Source organism: Oncorhynchus gorbuscha, linkage group LG18 (assembly GCF_021184085.1).
Source record: "Oncorhynchus gorbuscha isolate QuinsamMale2020 ecotype Even-year linkage group LG18, OgorEven_v1.0, whole genome shotgun sequence".
NCBI classification, from domain to species: domain Eukaryota; kingdom Metazoa; phylum Chordata; class Actinopteri; order Salmoniformes; family Salmonidae; genus Oncorhynchus; species Oncorhynchus gorbuscha.
Window position 1 is genome coordinate 68,506,300 of NC_060190.1, and position 23,716 is coordinate 68,530,015.

General features: G+C 43.8%; 2 protein-coding genes across 2 annotated transcripts in view; both read right to left on the reverse strand.

The window, feature by feature from the left end:
- The window catches only part of LOC124004234 (nerve growth factor-like), a 41,466-nt gene that overhangs the window by 12,614 nt on the left and 5,136 nt on the right, over nucleotides 1-23,716 (reverse strand). The window lies entirely within an intron of this gene.
- Nucleotides 1-23,716, reverse strand: part of LOC124004197 (octapeptide-repeat protein T2-like) — a 35,921-nt gene that overhangs the window by 559 nt on the left and 11,646 nt on the right. The gene's annotated exons all lie outside the window — the stretch shown is intronic.

Genomic DNA, 23,716 nt, shown 5'->3' on the forward strand with positions numbered 1-23,716 from the left:
AAACCAAGTAGCAGCAGCGTATATGATGATTGTATGTGAGTGGGTGTGTGTAGAGTCAGGATAAATGTGTGTGAGTGTCGGTGTGTGAGTGAGTGTGTAGGGCCCTGTGAGTCTGTGTTTTGTGCCCTGTGAGTGCATGTGTAGGGCCCTGTGAGTGCGTGTATAGGGCCCTGTGAGTGCGTGTGTAGGGCCCTGTGAGTCTGTGTTTTGTGCCCTGTGAGTGCGTGTGTAGGGCCCTGTGAGTGCGTGTATAGGGCCCTGTGAGTGCGTGTGTAGGGCCTTGTGAGTGCGTGTGTAGGGCCCTGTGAGTGTGTGTGTAGGGCCCTGTGAGTGAGTGTGTAGGGCCCTGTGAGTGAGTGTGTAGGGCCCTGTGAGTGCGTGTGTAGGGCCCTATGAGTGCGTGTGTAGGGCCCTGTGAGTGTGTGTGTAGGGCCCTGTGAGTGAGTGTGTAGGGCCCTGTGAGTGAGTGTGTAGGGCCCTGTGAGTGAGTGTGTAGGGCCCTGTGAGTGTGTGTGTAGGGCCCTGTGAGTGAGTGTGTAGGGCCCTGTGAGTGAGTGTGTAGGGCCCTGTGAGTGCGTGTGTAGGGCCCTGTGAGTGTGCACAGAGTGTAAAAATATAATACAAGGGTAACTGAGATAGTCTGTGTAGCCATTCTATTAGCTATTTACTGTAGTTATCATAGTTAGGGGCTCCAGAGTGGCACCGCGGTCTAAGGCACTGCATCTCAGTGCTAGAGGCGTCATTACAGACCCTGGTTCGAATCCAGGCTGTATCACAACTGGCCGTGATTGGGAGTCCCATGGGGTGGCGCACAATTGGCCCAGCATCATTCAGGTTTGGGTTTGGCCGGGGTAGGCCGTCATTGTGAGGGGTAGGCCGTCATTGTGAGGGGTAGGCCCTCATTGTGAGGGTTAGGCCGTCATTGTGAGGGTTAGGCCGTCATTGTGAGGGGTAGGCCGTCATTGTGAGGGGTAGGCCGTCATTGTGAGGGTCAGGCCGTCATTGTGAGGGGTAGGCCGTCATTGTGAGGGTTAGGCCGTCATTGTGAGGGGTAGGCCGTCATTGTGAGGGGTAGGCCGTCATTGTGAGGGGTAGGCCGTCATTGTGAGGGGTAGGCCTTCATTGTGAGGGGTAGTCCGTCATTGTGAGGGGTAGGCCGTCATTGTGAGGGGTAGGCCCTCATTGTGAGGGGTAGGCCGTCATTGTGAGGGGTAGGCCGTCATTGTGAGGGTCAGGCCGTCATTGTGAGGGGTAGGCCGTCATTGTGAGGGTTAGGCCGTCATTGTGAGGGTTAGGCCGTCATTGTGAGGGGTAGGCCGTCATTGTGAGGGGTAGGCCGTCATTGTGAGGGGTAGGCCGTCATTGTGAGGGTTAGGCCGTCATTGTGAGGGGTAGGCCGTCATTGTGAGGGGTAGGCCGTCATTGTGAGGGGTAGGCCGTCATTGTGAGGGGTAGGCCCTCATTGTGATGGGTAGGCCGTCATTGTGAGGGTTAGGCCTTCATTGTGAGGGGTAGTCCGTCATTGTGAGGGGTAGGCCATCATTGTGAGGGGTAGGCCCTCATTGTGAGGGGTAGGCCGTCATTGTGAGGGGTAGGCCGTCATTGTGAGGGGTAGGCCTTCATTGTGAGGGTTAGGCCGTCATTGTGAGGGGTAGGCTGTCATTGTGAGGGGTAGGCCCTCATTGTGAGGGGTAGGCCATCATTGTAAATAAGAATTTGTTCCTAACTGACTTGCCTAGTTAAATAAAGGTGAAATAGTTTCATGCTGTTTGAGACTGATGACTGTTCTCTTCTTTTATCAGATTTTTTCCCAAAGTGACTGACCAAGAGATACTGTATATTGCAATGCTTCATAAAGGTTTGGCAGATGCTAGACAAAATATGTTTTATCCTAATCAGTGAATCCGTCTGTGATAATGGTTTCAACATAACATTCCTGGGGTGTGATCATTAATTTCTGATTTCTCCCCTCCTAATATTCCCATTGGGGAAACTAGACTTTCCTGGAGAACTGAACCTACTGTAAAGTATGTTACACCCTGCTTGAGAGATGTCTGTCTCAGTGACAACAAAGCCAGTGTCAGACAAAATACACACACACACACACACACACACACACACACACACACACACACACACACACACACACACACACACACACACACACACACACACACACACACACACACACACACACACACACACACACACACACACACACACACACACACACACACACACACACACACACACACACACACACACACACACACACAGGGCTGGCACTTGTCTTTTGGGGGCCCTAGGTGAGAATTGCACCCATTTTGCCGTGGGGTGTAGAGTTTTTAGAGTACATTTCCTGCAATTCTACACATTTTACCAGGACCATATGCCATGTGAAGGATTGAGTGAGATTGACTAACTAAATCAATGCCCTGCGTGCCCGGTCGGTATTCGGCCATGATTACTACATGTTTAGATAGCTGGCAAGACTAATTTACCAATCCCAAAAATTGTTAGGTGACATGGCTAATTGAGTGACTGACATAACAAGAGAAACTGCTAATTCACAACCAAATTTCAAACATGCATCTTGTGTATTCTATTATAACTCTCAACTAGCAGCCTGGGGCCCTAAGCGACCGCTTATGCCTGGAGCTGGCACTACACACACACACACACACACACACACACACACACACACACACACACACACACACACACACACACACACACACACACACACACACACACACACACACACACACACACACACACACACACACACACACACACACACACACACACACAACACCAGGTGACACTGTAGGAGGGGAGATTATGAATTGGTGTGAGAATGATCGCTGTAACCTCATCAGTCTTCACTGGTGGGTCAATTATTCCATTGGCCAATGCCAGTTAATGCAATAACTGTGTCAAGTGTTTTCTCACCACACTACCTGACCAGGAATGAAGCTGGGTCGTAGTGATACAATACAACTAGGACTCGAACAAAACTAGGCAAGTCAGTTAAGAACAATTTCTTATTTTCAATGAAGGCCTAGGAACAGTGGGTTAACTGCCTTGTTCAGGGGCAGATCGACAGATTTGTACTTTGTCAGCTCGGGGATTCGAACTTGCAACCTTTCTGTTACAACGTTCTAACCACTAGGCTACCCTGCCGCCCCAGTAAATCTCAATTAGGTGTCCGCTCTGAAGATGGTTTGGTGGGATGACACTGTGGTCTATTAGAACCTGAGATAGATTTGCATGTCTTTAAGGCCCAGTGCAGTCAAAAACATGATTTTCCTGTGTTTTTTATATACTATAAGTATGTGGACACCACTTCAAGTTAGTGGATTTGGCTATTTCAGTCACACCTGTTACTGACAGTTGTATACAATTCAGCACACAACCATCCAATCTAAAATATACATTGGCAATAGATTGGCCTTACCGAAGAGCTCAGTGACTTTAAACGTGGCACCGCCATAGGATGCCACCTTTCCAACAAGTTGGTCAAATATCTGCCATGCTAGAGCTGCCCAGTCACCTGTAAGTGCTGTTATTGTGAAGTGGAAACATCTAGCAGCAACAACAGCTCGGCGCGAAGTGTTAGGCCACACAACCTCAACGGACGGGACCGCAGAGTGCTGAAGTGCGTAAAAAATCATCTGTCCTAGATTGGCTGGAGTGGTGTAAAGCTCACCGCCATTGGACTCTGGAGCAGTTGAAATGCATTCTCTGGAGTGATGAATCATGCCTCACAATCTGGCAGTCCAAAGGACAAATCTGTATACATACTTTTGGTCATGTAGTGTATATTTTCTCACTGAGGTTGGAATAATACTGTGAAAATTATGACAATGCCTGTTGGAAAAGAGCTGTTTGAAAAGACCATGTGAAAAAACAGCCTGTTTTGATAGGATGGCGTTTTGGCCTGCCTGGTGACCTCAAACAGGCGGTAAATGAGTTAATAAACCAACAAGAGAGTTCCAAACCTCTGCCAATAACAGCTATTTATCAGTTTTTTCTTTTGGCAATTTGAATTGTTAACCATCACAGTAAGGTATTTAATACTTACCCAGAAATGATTTGATATTGAGAAAGAAACGGCTGCATTGAACGTTTTTAAGGCCACCCAGGCTTGGCTTTAGACGCAGACAGGGACTTAGTCATCTGTCATTACATCATTACAATACGTTTTGGCACATTACTTTAACTTGACCCTGATTATAAAAGGAGAAGTAAACAAATACTTTTACTGAATCGGAGAAAGGAATAATGAGGAATTACCATTGGCACAACCAAACCCAAAACTAAAGCTGTTTTGAAATTGTAGGATGACGAATCGAGACCCCTACCTGTGTATTTCTCAATGTGTGTAAAAGTCATAATTATTTCAGCCTTACAGATTTAGGAGATTAATTGAAGACCGTTTGCTACAGCAGGAAATGTATCCTACAACAACAGGAAATGTATCCAACAGCAACAGGAAATGTATCCTACAGCAACAGGAAATGTGAATGATTTTTTTGAAGGGGTTGATTTTAATTTTTTATTTATTTCATCTTTATTTAACCTGGTAGGCTAGTTGAGAACAAGTTCTCATTTGCAACTGTGACCTGGCTAAGATAAAGCATCGAAATTCGACGCATACAACAACACAGAGTTAGACATGAAATAAACAAAAACATACAGTCAATAATACAGTAGAAAAAAAGAAAACAAAAAGTCTATATACAGTGAGTGTAAATGAGGTAAGATAAGGGAGTTAAGGCAATAAACAGGACATGTTGGTGAAGTAAATACAATACAGCAATTAAACACTGGAATGGTAGATGTGCAGAAGATGAATGTGCAAGTAGAGATACTGGGGTTCAAAGGAGCAAGATAAATAAGTAAATACAGTATGGGGATGAGGTAGATAGATGGGCTGTTTACAGGTGCAGTGATCTGTGAGCTGCTCTCACAGCTGGTGCTTAAAGCTAGTGAGGGAGATATGAGTCTCCAGCTTCAGTGATTTTTGCAGTTCGTTCCAGTCATTGGCAGCAGAGAACTGGAAGGAAAGGCGACCAAAGGATGAAATTGGCTTTGGGGGTGACCAGTGAGATATACCTGCTGGAGCGTGTGCTACGAGTGGGTGCTGCTATGGTGACCAGTGAACTGAGATAAGGCGGGGCTTTACCTAGCAGAGACAACCTGTAGCCAGTGGGTTTGGCGACAAGTATGAAGCGAGGCCCAACCAACAAGAGCGTACAGGTTCGCAGTGGTTGTAGTATATGGGGCTTTGGCGACAAAACGGATGGCACTGTGATAGACTGCATCCAGTTTGTTGAGTAGAGTGTTGGAGGCTATTTTATAGATGACATCACTGAAGTCGAGGATCGGTAGGGTGGTCAGTTTTACGAGGGTATGTTTGGCAGCATGAGTGAAGGATGCTTTGTTGCGATATATTCAATTCTAGATTTCATTTTGGATTGGAGATGCTTAATGTGAATCTGGAAGGAGAGTTTACAGTCTAACCAGACATCTAGGTATTTGTGGATGTCCACATATTCTAAGTCAGAGCCGTCCACAGTGGTGATGCTGGACCGGCGGGCAGGTGCGGGCAGTGATCGATAGAATAGATTGCATTTAGTTTTACTTGCATTTAAGAGCAGTTGGAGGCCACTGAAGGAGAGTTGTATGGCATTGAAGCTCGTCTGGAGGTTAGTTAACACAGTGTCCAAAAAGTATACAGAATGGTGTCATCTGCGTAGAGGTGGATCAGAGAATCACCAGCAGCAAGAGCGACATCATGTCATGTTTTGTCATTGATTATCATGTCTTGTCCCTGTGCTTCCCTTCTATTCGTTTCCCTATGCTGGTCTTATTAGGTTCTTTCCCTCTTTCTATCCCTCTCTCTCCCCCTCCCTCTCTCCCTCTCTCCCTCTCTCGCTCTCTCTCTCTATCGTTCCGTTCCTGCTCCCAGCTGTTCCTCATTCTCCTAACTACCTCATTTACTCTTTCACACCTGTCCCCTATTTTGCCCTCTGATTAGAGTCCCTATTTCTCCCTCTGTTTTCCGCTTCTGTCCTTGTCAGATCCTTGTTTGATGTTTGCTGTGCTGTGTTCTTGTTCCGTCGTGTTTCTGCCTTCTTCAGATGCTGCGTGTGAGCAGGTGTCTATGTCAGCTACGGCCTGTGCCCTCCCGGAGCGACCTGCAGTCTGTGGTCGCGTCTCCAGTCGTTCCTCTCTACTGACGAGAGGATTTCAGTTTTCCTGTTTTGTATTTACCTAAGATAATATCCAGGATTATCGTTTTTGTTTAAGACTGGAATAAAGACTCTGTTTCTGTTAAGTCGCTTTTGGGTCCTCATTCACCAGCATAACACATCATTGATGTATACAGAGAAGAGAGTCGGCCCGAGAATTGAACCCTGTGGCACCCCCATAGAGACTGCCAGAGGTCCGGACAGGCCCTGATATGTTTTAAAGTGAGAATTCCAAACTTTAGAATACTTTTTTAAACCTTGAATACATTCCAAGTCAGAATTTCCTGCAGGAAAATTCTCAGCAAAAAAAGAGTGCTCAAATTAAGATCGTACATCTGTATGACTAAACGTGATTCTGTTTTCTCCATTGTGAAGCCAAACCCTGGACAAGAACGCAGAAGAACTGACTGCGTCAGGCAGGAGAACAAAATGAAAGTCATGGGGAGAATCTCAATTCGATTTTCTTGATTCCTGGCGTCCTCCCCTCTGTCCTCTCCTTGCTCTTTTCGAAAAGGTCAAAGGTAATTGAGGAGACGAAACGTGGGAACAAATGCTCTTGTATGAAATGACTCTCCTTCTCTAGTGCGTCATATGACAACCGCAAATTACGTTCACAGGAGGTGGAATCCCAAAATACACGTGCTTAGTGGTAAAAAATAAATGTAGCTAGTTGTGCAAGACATTTTACAGAGAAAAGAAGTATATGGTTTTTAATAAATGTTTGCTTTTCTCATCCAAGAAAACAGCAGCCGTTTCAAAGGGAGTGTGGGAGATTTTAAAACTCTTCCAAGATTGGATACACCGAAGCAATCGGGGATAGGAGCCTCCGTTCACCTATTTAACGAATTGACACTCCAGTTGGTGACCAGTTATTGGTTTCCGAGTCATGGAGGAGAGGGGGATGGAGGAGACTAAGACAGGACAGATGTTTGCCCTATTGAGAATTTACCCAGATTTCACCAACAAGTAGAACATGCTCCTTGATCATTATTCTTTTGTTGTCTGTGGCTCAAAAATCAATCAACCATTCAGACAATAGTTTATCATGTGACATCAACATCCTGGACTTCCTGACAGGCTGCCTCCAGGTGGTGAGGGTAGGCAACAACACATCTGCCACATTGGGGCAGCAGGTAGCCTAGTGGTCAGAGCGTTGGACTAGTAACCGAAAGGGATCGAATCCCTGAGCTGACAAGGTAAAAAAAAAATCTGTCGTTCTGCCCCTGAACAAGGCAGTTAACCCACTGTTCCTAGGACGTCATTGAAAATAAGAATTTGTTCTTAACTGACTTGCCTAGTTAAATAAAGGTATAAAATAAAATTGACCTTCAACACAGGAGCGCCTCAGGGGACCGTGCTTAGTCCCCCCTGTACTCCCTGTATACCCACAACAGTGTGGCCATGCAGGACTCCAACACCATCATTCAGTTTGCTGACGACACGACGGTAGTAGGCCTGATCACCAACTATCAGAGACCTGTCAGTGCCAGTACGACAACCTCTCCCTCAATGTCAGCAAGACAATGGAGCTATTTGTGGACTGCAGGAAACGGAGGGGCGAGCACGGCTCCATCCACATTCACGGGGCTGGGGTGGAGCAGGTTGAGAGCTACAAGTTCCTCAGTGTCCACATCACTAAGGATCTATCATGGTCCACACACACCAACACAGTTTTGAAGAGGGCACAGCAATGCCTCTTTCTTCTGAAAAGGCTTAAAAGATTTGGCGTGGGCCCTCAGATCCTACAGCTGCACCATTGATAGCATCTTGACTGGCTGCATCACTGCTTGGTATGGCAACTGCTCTGCATCCGGCCGCAAAGTGCTACAGATGGTAGTGCAGTACAACAGTGCAACACTGGGTCCAAGCTCCCTGCTATCCAGGACCTCTATACCAGCAGATGTCAGAGGAAGGCCATAAACATTTTCAAAGACTGCAGCCACCCTAGTCACAGACTGTTCTCTCTGCTACCGCACAGCAAGTGATACTGATGCACCAAGTCTGGAACCAACAGGACTCTGAACAGCTTCTTCCCCCCCAAACCATAAGACTGCTAAATCGTTAGTACAGGTAACTATATGGTTAACTTTTTAACTATCTGCATTGACCCTTTTTGCACTCACTTTTTTGACTCACTGCTGCTACTGTTTATTACCTCGTACCCCTGCGCCTCGACTCGGTTCTGGTACCCTGTGTATATAGCCAAGCTATCGTTACTTGTGTATTTATTATTACATTTTTCACTTTTCTCTATTTTCTCTATTTTATTTCTCTCTGCATTGTTGGGAAGGGCCCTTAAGTGAGCATTTCACTGTTAGTCTACACCTGTTGTTTACGAAGCATGTGATGAATACAATGATATTTTATTTGACATGTGGAAGAGAATTCTAAATTCCTATTGTTGTGGGTGTGCTGCTGCTCCTACTGTGCTGCTTTTAAAAGAAGGTAATATATTTTGTTTACATTTTTATTTATCCTACCATAACTCACACAAGTAATAAGACAGAAACATAAGTACGACGTACAATTTAAATACAATGATGTTTGCTTGCCGTTTATTCTAGACAAATGCATTTCCACGAGCAATGATATGGATGAATTTCAACCAAGAATGGTATGTTATCATAAACGGCTTCACTTTTTAACAAGGACTGAAGCAAAACGGCTCATCTCAACTGAAGCCCTGATTTGGAAAACTGTTTTTCTACCTGCTCCAGCTTGTCCAGGAGTTGGGAAATTGAGTTGACTTTCCTTTGCCCTCTGGTGATTTATTGAGTCTGAACATTCTAAGAACGATAATAGCATGCAATTGAAGCATACCCTTCACCATTTTCTTGACAACCGTCTTGTTTTATCTAGTTGGGGCGAAAGGCACGATAACTCTGTAGGAAATCATCTTAAATATGACAATTCCAGAGAGGGAAATTGGCAGGATGTTTTGATTCAGTGCAGATGTGTGAAAGTGGAGGAAGGAGAATAGCGTCTGGGCCTGCTGCAGGCCAAAGAGGACCTGTAGTAATCAGCTGCAGGACAGCTCTGTGTTCCAGCACACTGGCTCTGGCTGTTGTCTTGTGGAAGTGGGCTGTAGTCCAATGCATCTGCTGATCTCACAGATTGAGCCATTATTTACTATTCCATTCAGAATACCAAGAAACCAAAATCAACAAATGGGATTGTGAAGACCTGAAGATCATGTGCAGAGTGTCTGTTTAGAAATGTCTCTGCAAAGAGCAGGTTTAGAACTGTCTCAGACAGTAAAACAGGCCTGCATTTTGCTGTCTACTGCAAGGCAGTTGTGATGTCTGCAATAAAATAAAAGTTTGATGAAATCTACCATTTGGTAGACCTAAGAAAACAGGCATCAGAATAAACACCTGTGTCTTTCCTTCTGCCATTTGTCCTTAATGTTTTCGTGTTGAAAACACAATTCAGCAATAAGGAAACATGAACGTTCAAGCAGGAGTGTACCAGAAACATGAAAGTTCAAGCAGGAGTGTACCAGAAACATGAAAGTTCAAGCAGGAGTGTACCAGAAACATGAACGTTCAAGCAGGAGTGTACCAGAAACATGAAAGTTCAAGCAGGAGTGTACCAGAAACATGAAAGTTCAAGCAGGAGTGTACCAGAAACATGAAAGTTCAAGCAGGAGTGTACCAGAAACATGAAAGTTCAAGCAGGAGTGTACCAGAAACATGAAAGTTCAAGCAGGAGTGTACCAGAAACATGAAAGTTCAAGCAGGAGTGTACCAGAAACATGAAAGTTCAAGCAGGAGTGTACCAGAAACTTGTATGGAGCTGGTGTTTGACTAGGACAGTTTCATTAGTCACTGATGGCTGTGTTTGGTCTCTGTGCCGGGACGGAACACAGCTGACCCCTGTCTCCGTACACACTGTCACTTTATACACATTAGCCTCCCTGGAACACAGCTGTCAACAAGAGGACAACCAATAACTACAACCATAATAATACTGAGCAAAACACATGCAAGGCTTTGTTTTTCTGCTTTTAGTTATATGTTTACATCAGTAACTAGATGGTTAAGATTAGTACAGATCTTTCCATCTCCCATCCCCCTGGCATCATCATGCCTTCCTCTCATGTCCCTCTGCCTAGGTAGGAAAGGCAACTCTCTAGCACATTGCTCTGCTCAACTAAAACAAATAGTAACACATTTTGTCAACATGAATTTAGTTGGTAGATTTACTTCAGTTTAACCAAATGGAAAGAGTCTTCGCATAAATAAAATGTCTCTCATATCATTCCACTGAATGATGTCAATGAAGTAAATAAGGCAGAGAGCCTCCTGTATCTCACAGCCAATACTGTAGTGTATTTTAAAGTGTATATCTTGGACCAATGGCAGCCATGAGGCCACTTTAGACCCATTCAAGCCCAGCTAGGTCACAATGTTTTGCTTTGAAATTATGCAGGTTCCATCTGTTTACACCTTTGTTTCCTCTGTGACTTGAATTGGCAGTCAGTCGGCGGCTTCAAAGAGTCTGTCCCAGATTGCATGTTGCTTTACGACTGCGAGCCGTGTCGGGAGGAAAGCATTGTTTGTTATGGTCTCCCTCTCGCTCCCAGAGTTGCAGAATGTGTTAAAAGGTATTGCTCTAGTTTAAAGGTAAGTCGTGAGTGGCTGAACAAACCAGTGTGACCTTCAGTACCTACACGCTGCCTCCAAGTGGCCTTCACACGTTTCCGGTTCTCGGGAAAAGATCACCTTAGTGAGGTGCAATGGACCGAGCAAACCTGGCCCTGTTGTTTCTTTCAGATCATCTGAGCAGATGTTCAGATTTCCATTATGTCCCACTGTATACAAATGTCTGCGGTTCCTCTAAATATTGAAGTTAGATCCAACGTTTAGATACATAAATCCAGTTGTGCGGAACATCAGAGATGATTGCCCCTCTGCAAGTAAAATAAACGTAAAGCTTGTGATGTAAAACATTTGGACTGGCGTGTGCTATTTTACCAGCACTGATGCTCTTGTTCTCAAGCCTGGGCTCATGGTTCCACGTAAAGGTGTTACCTGCAGTTGCTGTTTTAGCGTATCCATGAGTCTGACTAGTATGGGAAAAGCTGCTAACAGACTGTAAGAAACTTCTTTCCCTCCAACTGTCATGATATTGGCCGTGTCAGAAATCTGTCTTGCCTACTACTTACTAAAACTGAATACTGTGTACTAATCGTACTACATACTATTTAGAACTTACTGTTTAGTACAAATGTATGAACTAAGCAACACATAACACACCAGGCTCACTGATACTGAGAATGCATGATCTCATGTGCCATTGCCTTGTTCCTGCCATTCATTCATTCATTCATTCATTCATTCATTCATTCATTCATTCATCCATTCATTCATTCATTCATTCATCCATTCATTCATTCATTCATTCATCCATTCATTCATTCATTCATTCATTCATTCATTCATCCATTCATTCATTCATCCATTCATTCATTCATTCATTCATTCATTCATTCATCCATTCATTCATTCATTCGGCAAGGCGCTTCCCCTTATCTGATTATCAGTTGACAAACATACAAGGACCTGCAAAGACGATGCTCTTCCTCATTAGCATGCAGCAAATTAGTAATATTATGAAATTGCACATACAATAAATCACTCTATTTTTGTATACTCAAACGTCCTACTACTTAAGACCCACGGGTATTTGGACACGGACAATAATCTTGACACGTTCAACCAAAAATGCACAAATTTGTCATAAGAAATGTTTGCCTTGGGACAGAGCAACAAAATACTGACTACCTGAGACATTAAATATACATTTAGAGTGTAAGTAGAGAACCATGTAATTGTGGTATAATCAGCTTTGAATTCATGTGCAGCAGTGGGAGTTCAACAAATCATTGCTTTCCCATCTACCCTTTTGTTGATCGTTATTAAATGAGCTATTCCATCAAGTGTGTCTTATCGCCTATAAAAACACTAGATTTTCAATTTTCCAGGTCATAGCCAGTCCAGGAGAGAGTGTAGAGGTTAGGTACATAGTCTAAGCCTCAAATCACTCTGCACTACCTCAAGAGACATAACCGTTTAGAGTGATATTATCCAATGAGTTGTATCATCTGTCCACTTCCATTTGAAGTGGAAAGTTGGACTGTGTTTATCCCCTGGCTGACCTCCCATTTTGCCTATTAACTTGTCCAATGTTATTGTACTGTTACAATCCAATGTTATTTCTTCCATGAGGATTTCAAAAATGTGGTCTACACAAATTGCACAGTAGACCTATTGATAACTGCCAAAATAAAGGAAAACCCAACATAAAATGTATTTTAATAGGGCGTTGTGCCACCACGAGTCACCAAAACAGCTCCAATGTGCCTTGGCATAGATTCTACAATTGTCTGGAACTATATTGGATGGATGCGATAAATTCCATATTTTTTTGGTTTCGTTGACAGTGGTGGAAAACGCTGTCTCAGGTGCTGCTCCAGAATCTCCCAATTGGATTGAGATCTGATGACTGAGGCACACATACACATACACACACCCTTTAAACCCCTTACATGCTGACCAGACCGGACATGCCGCGTGTTATTCAATTAGTGCACCCACACTGCTCGCGCGTGCCAACGAGCGTCTGCGACGCCAAGGGCTAAATTAGAATTTGTTCCTATTTCTGACGCAGATCGCTCTGAAAGTCATCTCCTCATTGGTTATACCCATGTGGGTGATTGAAAGACGAACTTTGTTGCCGGTTGTCGTGGTAATACAATGAAAGTTTAGATGCAATCACCATATAAGTTAAAAAATGAAAAAGCCTGGAAGGAGGAGAGATGACTAGAAATGATTCGGTTGACCGTTTTATGTGAGGATTAATTGTCGGAGTAGAGGTCCTTGTGCATTTCAGGTAAAATAACAACTCAATGTTTATATCCCAGGAAAAAATTAGCTAGCAACAGCAAGCTAGCTAAATAGCAGCCGGTTTGGGTTCCGTGTTATGCTCATTTGAGACCCCTCTTTCAAAGTCACTGAGATCTCTACTTCTAGACATGGTAGCCAAAATAACTGGCCACTGGGCATTTTTATACATGACGCTAAGCATGATGGTGTTAATTACTTAACTCGGTAACCACACCTGTGTGGAAGTACCTGCTTTCGATATACCTTGTATCGCTCATTTACTCGTGTTTGCTTTATTTTGGTTGTTACCTGAATATGTATGACTATATCCATTTATGTCTAAGTATATTCATTTGTAGATCTATCTTACCTGTTCATGTGGGATTGAGGCCTATAGCAGTAAGCAGGACATGGCTTGACTTTTGAGGTATGAAAATGTCTGAATTTTTTATTTTTTTGTGAACTAACAGGTTATTTCTAGGGTATCCTGCCTTGTTTGAACTATCTGTTAAGTTGGAATGGGCTAAACTGCTCTGGCACATAATATGTGAAAGCAAACTAATACAGACAGCATGTGTTTATGGCTCTCATCAACCCAAATGCAACACATATTGGGTCCTGCTACAAACCTCTTTCCTGTCTTGTTCTTGACTTAGACTGTCTTTCTCTTTTTTATTTCCATAATTGCAAATGTTGTTGCTTCTATAGCTGCACGTAGTGGCTCTATGCAGGGTCATAACACAAGTTATTCCAGTGATTTACTCTGCTTGAAGATCTGTGTAAAGTAGGCTATAGTGTGGCCAGGCATTCCAGTGCTATAGATATTTTTATTTGAAGGTGGTCTTTGAGGGGTGAAATTAAATGTGTTTTTCATAATATGGTTTAATCAGTTCATTCTTGTTCGGCAGCAATGACTTCAATTCAACCTAAACTAAAGTTAAACAAATGTGACATTTGCCATCTGTGAACTATTCTACGGGTGTTATTAAACATCCAATTGAATCACCTCTCCATAAGGAGTGAATTTGCTATATAAATACGATCTTATATTCACTTTTGATTGAAAACGCCTCATGTTCTGAAACATATGAGTGGGGAGATGTTGTGTCTGGGAGTCCAGGCCACCAGCCACCTGTGGGACAGATTGTTTGGCAGATGAACCAGGGCCGTGAGGTCAAACAGCTGGGTGTGAGAAGAACCCTCCCTGGACCACAGCTCTGTATAGATATGTATAGATGTGTAGCTCTGTATAGATGTGTAGCTCTGTCTAGATGTGTAGCTCTGTCTAGATGTGTAGCTCTGTCTAGATGTGTAGCTCTGTCTAGATGTGTAGCTATGTATAGATTAGAGGTCAACCGATTATGATTTTTCAACGCCGATACTGATAATTGGAGGACCAAAAAAGCCGATACCGATTAAAATAAATAAATAAATGCATTTGTAATAATGACAATTACAACAATACTGAATTAACACTTATTTTAACTTAATATAATACATCAATAAAATCAATTTATCCTCAAGTAGATAATGAAACATGTTCAATTTGGTTTAAATAATGCAAAAACAAAGTGTCGGAGAAGAAAGTAAAAGTGCAATATGTGCTATGTAAGAAAGCTAACATTTCAGTTCCTTGCTCAGAACATGACAACATATGAAAGCTGGTGGTTCCTTTTAACATGAGTCTTCAATATTCCCAAGTAAGAAGTTTTAGGTTGTAGTTATTATAGGACTATTTCCCTCTATACCATTTGTATTCCATTAACCTTTGACTATTGGATGTTCTTATAGGCACTTTAGTATTGCCAGCGTAACAGTATAGCTTTCGTCCCTCTCCTCGCTCCTCCCTGGGCTTGAACCAGCAACACAACGACAACAGCCACCACATCGAAGCAGCGTTATCTACGCAGAGCAAGGGAAACAACCACCCCAAGATTCAGAGCGAGTGAAGTTTGAAACGCTATTAGCGCGCGCTAACTAGCCAGCCATTTCACTTCGGTCACACCAGCCTCATCTCGGGAGTTGATAGATTTGAAGTCATAAACAGCGCAATGCTTGACACAAGGAAGAGCTGCTGGCAAACGCACTAAAGTGCTGTTTTTGAATTAATGTTTACCTGCCTGCTTCTGCCTACCACAGTCAGATACTTAGATATGTGTATGCTTGTATGCTCAGTCAGATTATATGCAACACAGGACATGCTAGATAATATATCTAGTAATATCATCAACCATGTATAGTTAATCAATCATAAGCACTAGTTGTTTTTTATAAGATAAGTTTAATGCTAGCTAGCAACTTAACTTGGCTTACTGCATTTGCGTAACAGGCAGAAAGACTAGTTAACTAGTCTTTCTGGCTCTGCCCCTGAACAATTTTTTTATTTTTAATTTGACCTTTATTTAACTAGGCAAGTCAGTTTAAGAACAAATTCTTATTTTCAATGACTGCCTAGGAACAGTGGGTTAACTGCCTGTTCAGGGGCAGAACGACAGATTTGTACCTTGTCAACTCGGGGATTCGAACTTGCAACCTTCCAGTTACTAGTCCAACACTCTAGATGTGTAGCTCTGAATAGATGTGTAGCTCTGAATAGATGTGTAGCTCTGAATAGATGTGTAGCTCTGTATAGATGTGTAGCTATGTATAGATGTGTAGCTCTGTATAGATGTGTAGCTCTGTATACATATATACAGTGGGGCAAAAAAGTATTTAGTCAGCCACCAATTGTGCAAGTTCTCCCACTTAAAAAGATGAGAGAGGCCTGTAGGTACACTTAAACTATGACAGACAAAATGAGAGAAAAAAATCCAGAAAATCACATTGTAGGACATTTAATGAATTTATTTGCAAATTATGGTGGAAAATAAGTATTTGGTCACCTACAAACAAGCAAGATTTCTGGCTCTCACAGACTTGTAACTTCTTCTTTAAGAGGCTTCTCTGTCCTCCACTCGTTACCTGTATTAATGGCACCGGTTTGAACTTGTTATCAGTATAAAAGACACCTTTCCACAACCCCAAACAGTCACACTCCAAACTCCACTATGGCCAAGACCAAAGAGTTGTCAAAGGACACCAGAAACAAAATTGTAGACCTGCACCAGGCTGGGAAGACTGAATCTGCAATAGGTAAGCAGCTTGATTTGAAGAAATAAACTGTGGGAGCAATTATTAGAAAATGGAAGACATACAAGACCACTGATAATCTCCCTCGATCTGGGGCTCCACGCAAGATCTCACCCTGTGGGGTTAAAATGATCACAAGAACGGTGAGCAAAAATCCCAGAACCACAAGGGGGGACCTAGTGAATGACCTGCAGAGAGCTGGGACCAAACTAACAAAGCCTACCATCAGTAACACACTACGCCGCCAGGGACTCAAATCCTGCAGTGCCAGACGTGTCCCCCTGCTTTAGCCAGTAAATGTCCAGGCCCGTCTGAAGTTTGCTAGAGAGCACCTGGATGATCCAGAAGAAGATTGGGAGAATGTCATATGGTCAGATGAAACCAAAATATAACTTTTTGGTAAGAACTCAACTCGTCGTGTTTGGAGGACAATGAATGCTGAGTTGCATCCAATGAACACCATACCTACAGTGAAGCATGGGGGTGGAAACATCATGCTTTGGGGCTGTTTTTCTGCAAAGGGACTAGGACGACTGATCCGTGTAAAGGAAATAATGAATGGGGCCATGTATCGTGAGATTTTGAGTGAAAACCTCCTTCCATCAGCAAGGGCATTGAAGATGAAACGTGGCTGGGTCTTTCAGCATGACAATGATCCCAAACACACCGCCCGGGCAAAAAAGGAGTGGCTTCGTAAGAAGCATTTCAAGGTCCTGGAATGGCCTAACCAGTCTCCAGATCTCAACCCCATAGAAAATCTTTGGAGGGAGTTGAAAGTCCGTGTTGCCCAGCAACAGCCCCAAAACATCACTGCTCTGGAGGAGATCTGCATGGAGGAATGGGCCAAAATACCAGCACAGTGTGTGAAAACCTTGTGAAGACTTACAGAAAACGTTTGACCTGTTGTCATTGCCAACAAAGTTTATATAACACAGTATTGAGGTAAACTTTTGTTATTGACCAAATACTTATTTTCCACCATAATTTGCAAATAAATTCATAAAAAATCCTACAATGTGATTTTCTGGATTTCTTTCTCATTTTGTCTGTCATTGTATTGATCTTCGTCTGTTGTTTGTAGAAAGTCAGACCAAAATGCAGCGTGTAGGTTACTCATGACTTTTAATGAAGCTAATACGGTACATGAAATAACGGAAGAAGAAAACAACAAACGAATTAAACTAATACAGCCTATCTGGTGACTAACACTAAGACAGGTACAATCACCCACCAAATACAACGCGCACTCAAGCTATCTAAATACGGTTCCCAATCCGAGACAACTAGAATCAGCTGACTCCAATTAGGAATCGCCTCAGGCAGCCAAGCCTAACTAGACACACCCCTAATAATACACACTCCCAATTAATACAAACCCAATGCGAAATAACAACATATAAACCCATGTCACACCCTGGCCTACCCAAACATATAACAAAAACACAAGATACAATGACCAAGGCGTGATAGAACCCCCCCCCTAAGGTGCGGACTCCGGGACGCACCTCAAGAGCATAGGGAGGGTCCGGGTGGGCGTCTGTCCATGGTGGCGGTTCTGGCTCGGGACGTGGACCCCACTCCATCAATGTCCTAGTTGCTCCCCTTCGCGTCCTAGGATAATCCACCTTCTCCGCCGACCATGGCCTAATAGTCCTCACCCTGATCCCCACATAACTGAGGGGCAGCTCGGGACCGAGGGGCAGCTCGGGACCGAGGGGCAGCTCGGGACAGAGGGGCAGCTCGGGACAGAGGGGCAGCTCGGGACAGAGGGGCAGCTCGGGACAGAGGGGCAGCTCGGGACAGAGGGGCAACTCGGGATAGAGGGGCAACTCGGGATAGAGGGGCAACTCGGGATAGAGGGGCAACTCAGGATAGAGGGGCAACTCAGGATAAAGGGGCAACTCAGGATAGAGGGGCAACTCAGGACAGCGGGGCAGCCCGGGACAGAGGGGCAGCCCGGGACAGAGGGGCAGCCCGGGACCGAAGCAGCCCGGTACTGAGGGGAAGCCCGGTACTGAGGGGAAGCCCGGTACTGAGGGGAAGCCCGGTACTGAGAGGAAGCTCGGTACTGAGAGGAAGCTCGGTACTGAGAGGAAGCTCGGTACTGAGAGGGAGCCTAGTACTGAGAGGAAGCTCAGTACTGAGAGGAAGCTCAGGCAGGTAGTAGGCTCCGGTAAATCCTGGCTGGCTGGTGGACCTGGATGATTAAGGTTGTCTGGCCGATCTAGAAGATCTTGGTAGACTGGCACTTCTGGCGGATCCTGGCAGACTGGCACTTCTGGCGGATCCTGGCAGACTGGTGACGCTGGGCCGACTGGCGGCGCTGGGCAGACAGGAGACTCCGGCAGCGCAGGAGAGGAGAAAGGTTCTGGCTCCGCTGAACAGGCGAGGCGCACTGGACGCGCTGGGCCGACTGGGAGCACTGGTGGCGCTGGACAGACTGGAGACTCCGGCAGCGCAGGAGAGGAGAAAAGCTCTGGCTGCGCTAAACAGGCGAGGCGCACTGGAGGCCTGGTGCGTGGTGCTGGAACTGGTGGTACTGGCGCGAGGACACACACAGGAAGCCTGGTGCGGGGAGCTGCTACCGGAGGACTGGTGTGTAGAGGTGGCTCTGGATAGACCGGACCGTGCAGGCGCACTGGAGCTCTAGAGCACCGAGCCTGCCCAAGCCTCCCTGGCTCGATGCCCACTCTAGCCCGGCCAATAGGAAGAGCTGGTATGTGCCTCACCGGGCTATGCCCCCGCACTGAAAACACCGTGCGCTCCATAGCATAACACGGTGCCTGCCCGGTCTCTCTAGCCCAACGGTGAGCACAGGGAGTATGCGCAGGTCTCCTACCTGACATAACTATTCTCCCTTCTAGCTCCCCCCCAATAATTTTTTTGGGCTGTTTTTCCGGTTTCCTTGCCAACCGTGTTCCCTCCTATCGTCGACTCCTATCTCCCGCTGCCTCTGCTCTCCTTAGTGCCTCCACCTGTTCCCATGGGAGGCGATCTCTTCCGGCCAATATCTCCTCCCAAGTGTAACAACCTTTACCATCCAATACGTCTTCCCATGTCCATTCTCCAAATAATTCATCCTCCCTTTGCTGCTCCAGCTGTCGCTGCCTGTTTAAACCAGCGCCTCTCCGTTTTTTTCTGCGTGTCTTTTTCGTTGATTCGATTCGCCCGTAGCCCTCTTCGCATTGCTGTAGGGAATCCCAGGCGGGCTCCTGCACACGCCCTGGGTCGGCCGCCCACCTGTCGATTTCTTCCCACGTAGTATAATCCATATCGTCCTCCTTCAGATCCTGCCAGTTCACACGCTGCTCAGTCTGTGAATCGTGGTGGGTGATTCTGTATTGATCTTCGTCTGTTGTTTGTAGAAAGTCAGACCGAAATGCAGCGTGTAGGTTACTCATGACTTTTAATGAAGCTAATACGGTACATGAAATAACGGAAGAAGAAAACAACAAACGAATGAAACTAATACAGCCTATCTGGTGACTAACACTAAGACAGGTACAATCACCCACCAAATACAACGCGCACTCAAGCTACCTAAATACAGTTCCCAATCCGAGACAACTAGAATCAGCTGACTCCAATTAGGAATCGCCTCAGGCAGCCAAGCCTAACTAGACACACCCCTAATAATACACACTCCCAATTAATACAAACCCAATACGAAATAACAACATATAAACCCATGTCACACCCTGGCCTACCCAAACATATAACAAAAACACAAGATACAATGACCAAGGCGTGACAGTCATAGTTGAAGTGTACCTATGATGAAAATGACAGGCCTCAGGCTGACTAAATACTTTTTTGCTCCACTTTAGCTCTGTGTAGCTTGGAACAGATGTGTAGCTCTATATAGATGTGTAGCTCTGAATAGATATGTAGCTCTGTATAGATGTGTAGCTCTGTATAGATGTATAGATGTGTAGCTCTGTATAGATGTGTAGCTCTGTATAGATGTGTAGCTCTGTATAGATATGTAGCTCTGTGTAGAAATGCAGCTCTGTGTAGCTCTGTATAAATATGTTGCTCTGTATAGATGTGTAGCTCTGTATAGATGTGTAGTGCTGTGTAGATATGTAGCTCTGTATAGATATGTAGCTCTCTGTCAATGTGTAGCTCTTTAGCTCTGTATCGATGTATAGATATGTAGCTCTGTGTAGAAATGCAGCTCTGTGTAGCTCTGTATAAATATGTTGCTATGTATAGATGCGTAGCTCTGTATAGATGTGTAGTGCTGTGTAGATATGTAGCTCTGTGTCGATGTGTAGCTCTGTGTCGATGTGTAGCTCTTTAGCTCTGCATACCAGATAAGGAATGACAGAAGAGGAGTAAAGATGTCAGGCTACCATTAAGGCCATCTTCAGCAAAATAAATTGCTTATGTTTCAACTTGTAGATAACATCTCCAAATACATCTCAGGCAAATCATAACAGGATGGACGTACAATATCACCAAACTGAAATAGAACACACGTCACCTCATCGCAGATATGTATCTGGATGTAAATATTGTGAGAAGAATTTTACAGGTATAATATAACATAATACAGTTTTCACTATAACACATTGTGTTTTGTAGGATTTTCACTTCCTGGTTCGATTGTGCTTTCTAGGATTTTTACTTCCTGGTTTCATTCTGTTTTCTAGGAATAAGGATCACAGAGGATTTAGACACCACTGTACCTGTTTGTATGTATTAGGTTAAGGTGTTTCCTTAATAGAGTTACAACTCAAGGAAACCATGAGGATGTCATAAATCCAGTCGTTAATTTATATTTATTATTGGTTAGAAAAATCAATGCTCAGTCCCAGGAATGCAAATTTAATTTTTGTTGGGCTGCTCTAAGGCCACATACGTCTCCCCTGTGCACTCTCCTGTCTGTTCTTCTACTAGTAATCCTGGGGATCAACCAGAGAAAAGCCCGGGGGCTTTGGTCTGAACCATGAAACCCCTCCGGCAGGCAGGGAAGGATTATCTTTCCCTAGGGACCTGTTTCCATCCCTTCAAACTGACAACTCTGAGAGACATGTCAGGTGGAGTTAAGCACTGTAAAACACCTTCTCTAAGAACAAACCACACACAATACCTCAGGATCAGAGACTCAGAAAGGAGTGGATGAATGGCAGTTGGTCTGGAAAACGGTCGTGCTTAAGCCACATAAGAACTTGTTTGTGCAGGTCAGATTTGGGAGTACGATTTGTGCAGACCCCAAGAGCGGAATTTTAGGGAGTATTTTTCCATTATTAGCACAAGTTCTGTGTTAGCAGAGATGATGATGAGTATTTTTCGAAGTAAAGCATCTCTGGTGTGATGCACTGCACACAGTTCTTCTAGCTCTGGTAAAAGGAAGTGTGTTGCCTGCATAGTTGAGGCCCACCCATTACAAATATCCAGAAATGTATCTATGTTTATTTGGAATGCAGTAAACACCAGGTGGAAAGAGGTCAAAATCATTAGCAAAACATTTACACTGCTTGGTATCCTAAAGCCATTAGCCAAAGCCCCAAGTGTTTCTCAGGAAGTTTGAGTACTGTGGAGATGAACATTTTAGTGCAGCTGCTCTCTTGCTTCCTGCAGCCTCACAGTCTTCACCAATAAGGAAGCACAATTCCCCATTCAAAACACAGGAGAAAGCCCCTCACATTTATCTCAAACTGTGTTTTTAAATCACAATGAAATTAAACACAGGCTGCCTCTTGCTAGTCAAGAGACTGAGGTGTGTTGTGGTGAACTGTCATTACCTGTTCTAATTAAGTATGTAGTGTGGCTATCCACTGGATGGCTCTGAATGCTGTCCACTGTCATGCAGTCAAAGCTAATAACCACTTTTGGATCTTTTTATTTTGATCTAACCTTTATGTTATCAGGCAGTCATAGGTGTATATGTTATCAGGCAGTCATAAGTGTATATGTTATCAGGCAGTCATAAGTGTATATTTTATCAGGCAGTCATAAGTGTATATGTTATCAGGCAGTCATAAGTGTATATTTTATCAGGCAGTCATAAGTGTATATGTTATCAGGCAGTCATAAGTGTATATGTTATCAGGCAGTCATAAGTGTATATGTTATCAGGCAGTCATAAGTGTATATTTTATCAGGCAGTCATAAGTGTATATGTTATCAGGAAACTATTCAGTATTTCATGTTTCATCCCTGGTGTTATGTTATTGCTATTTGAACAATTTATTTTTGGATAGAAACTCTGAAACATGACCTTGTCTGAGGTCTCGGACTCGACAATAGTTGCTATCCATCGGAGTGTTGCAATTGGTTGGCCAAAATTCTGGGGTGGGGCTTAGCGAAGGGTAAATTCCATTTGTAGTTTGGCTCCCTCTCACTCATAGACGACTAACTTGACAGCTCTTTGAAGGGGAGCGAACATGGGCCTTGGGGACATACCCCAGTGTATGCGGAGAGGAAGAGGCAATGCAAGAGTGCTTACTCCGCCCAAAATCTGTCCACCAAAATAAGACCATGGAGGTCAATGAGAGTCAAAAAATTGAATTTCTAATTTGCTACGTGAGGCTTATTTGATCAAATACAAGTTTCGTAATGGTTAGGTTGTTATGAATGCGATTGTATGTGGATGCACGTGGCATTTCGGCAATTTTTTATTTATTTTTTAAACGTAATATCGGAGTTGTGACTGTTGTTCAAGCAGGTTGATGTTTATTGACATGGAGGCAGAACTGAGCGGTTTCTGCTAGATGGGCCAGCTGCAAAGTCAAAATTGGCTATATCGTAAAAATTATGGAAACAAAAATGTAATTTTTGCTCTTAAATTAAGGTTAGGGTTAGGCATTAGGGTTTGCAGTGTCATGTCTTTACTATCATTAACTGAAGACTTTTTATCAAAGATTCTCTGTAATTAGTTAGTTAGTTATTATTATTAGTTATTACGCGATTAGACTGATTAATCATGTAACCGTAATTACTAGGAAGTCGGGGCACCAAGGAAAAATATTCAGATTACAAAGTTATAATCTCCTAAAATAACTTTTCAGATATTATATCTGATCAATTAGTCTTCGAATTAATTAATTATTTACTTCACCTCACGTTAGTCTCATTCCAAACTGCACGAACCCAGTCTTCACTATGAGTCATCCATACATTAATTGTCTTAAATGATTTTTTTATTACTAACTAAGTAATTCACAGAAATGCATAAACAAACAAACAAACAAGGTAAATGTTACATGAAATGATAGGAGAATGTGCCCTAGTGGGCTAAACCGGCATGGTGGCTTGTTAGACAAAAGGGGAAGTGGGGGTCGACTAAGAAGCTACTACAGAGTGATAATTGTAACAATTGAAATGCTAATCCTTTACACATGAACGCTCACTCATTCGGGAACAATTGCAATGAATATATATATATTTACGCTCAGTGTGCCGTTTTAATCGCTGGTGAAAAGTTCATTTCTTTTG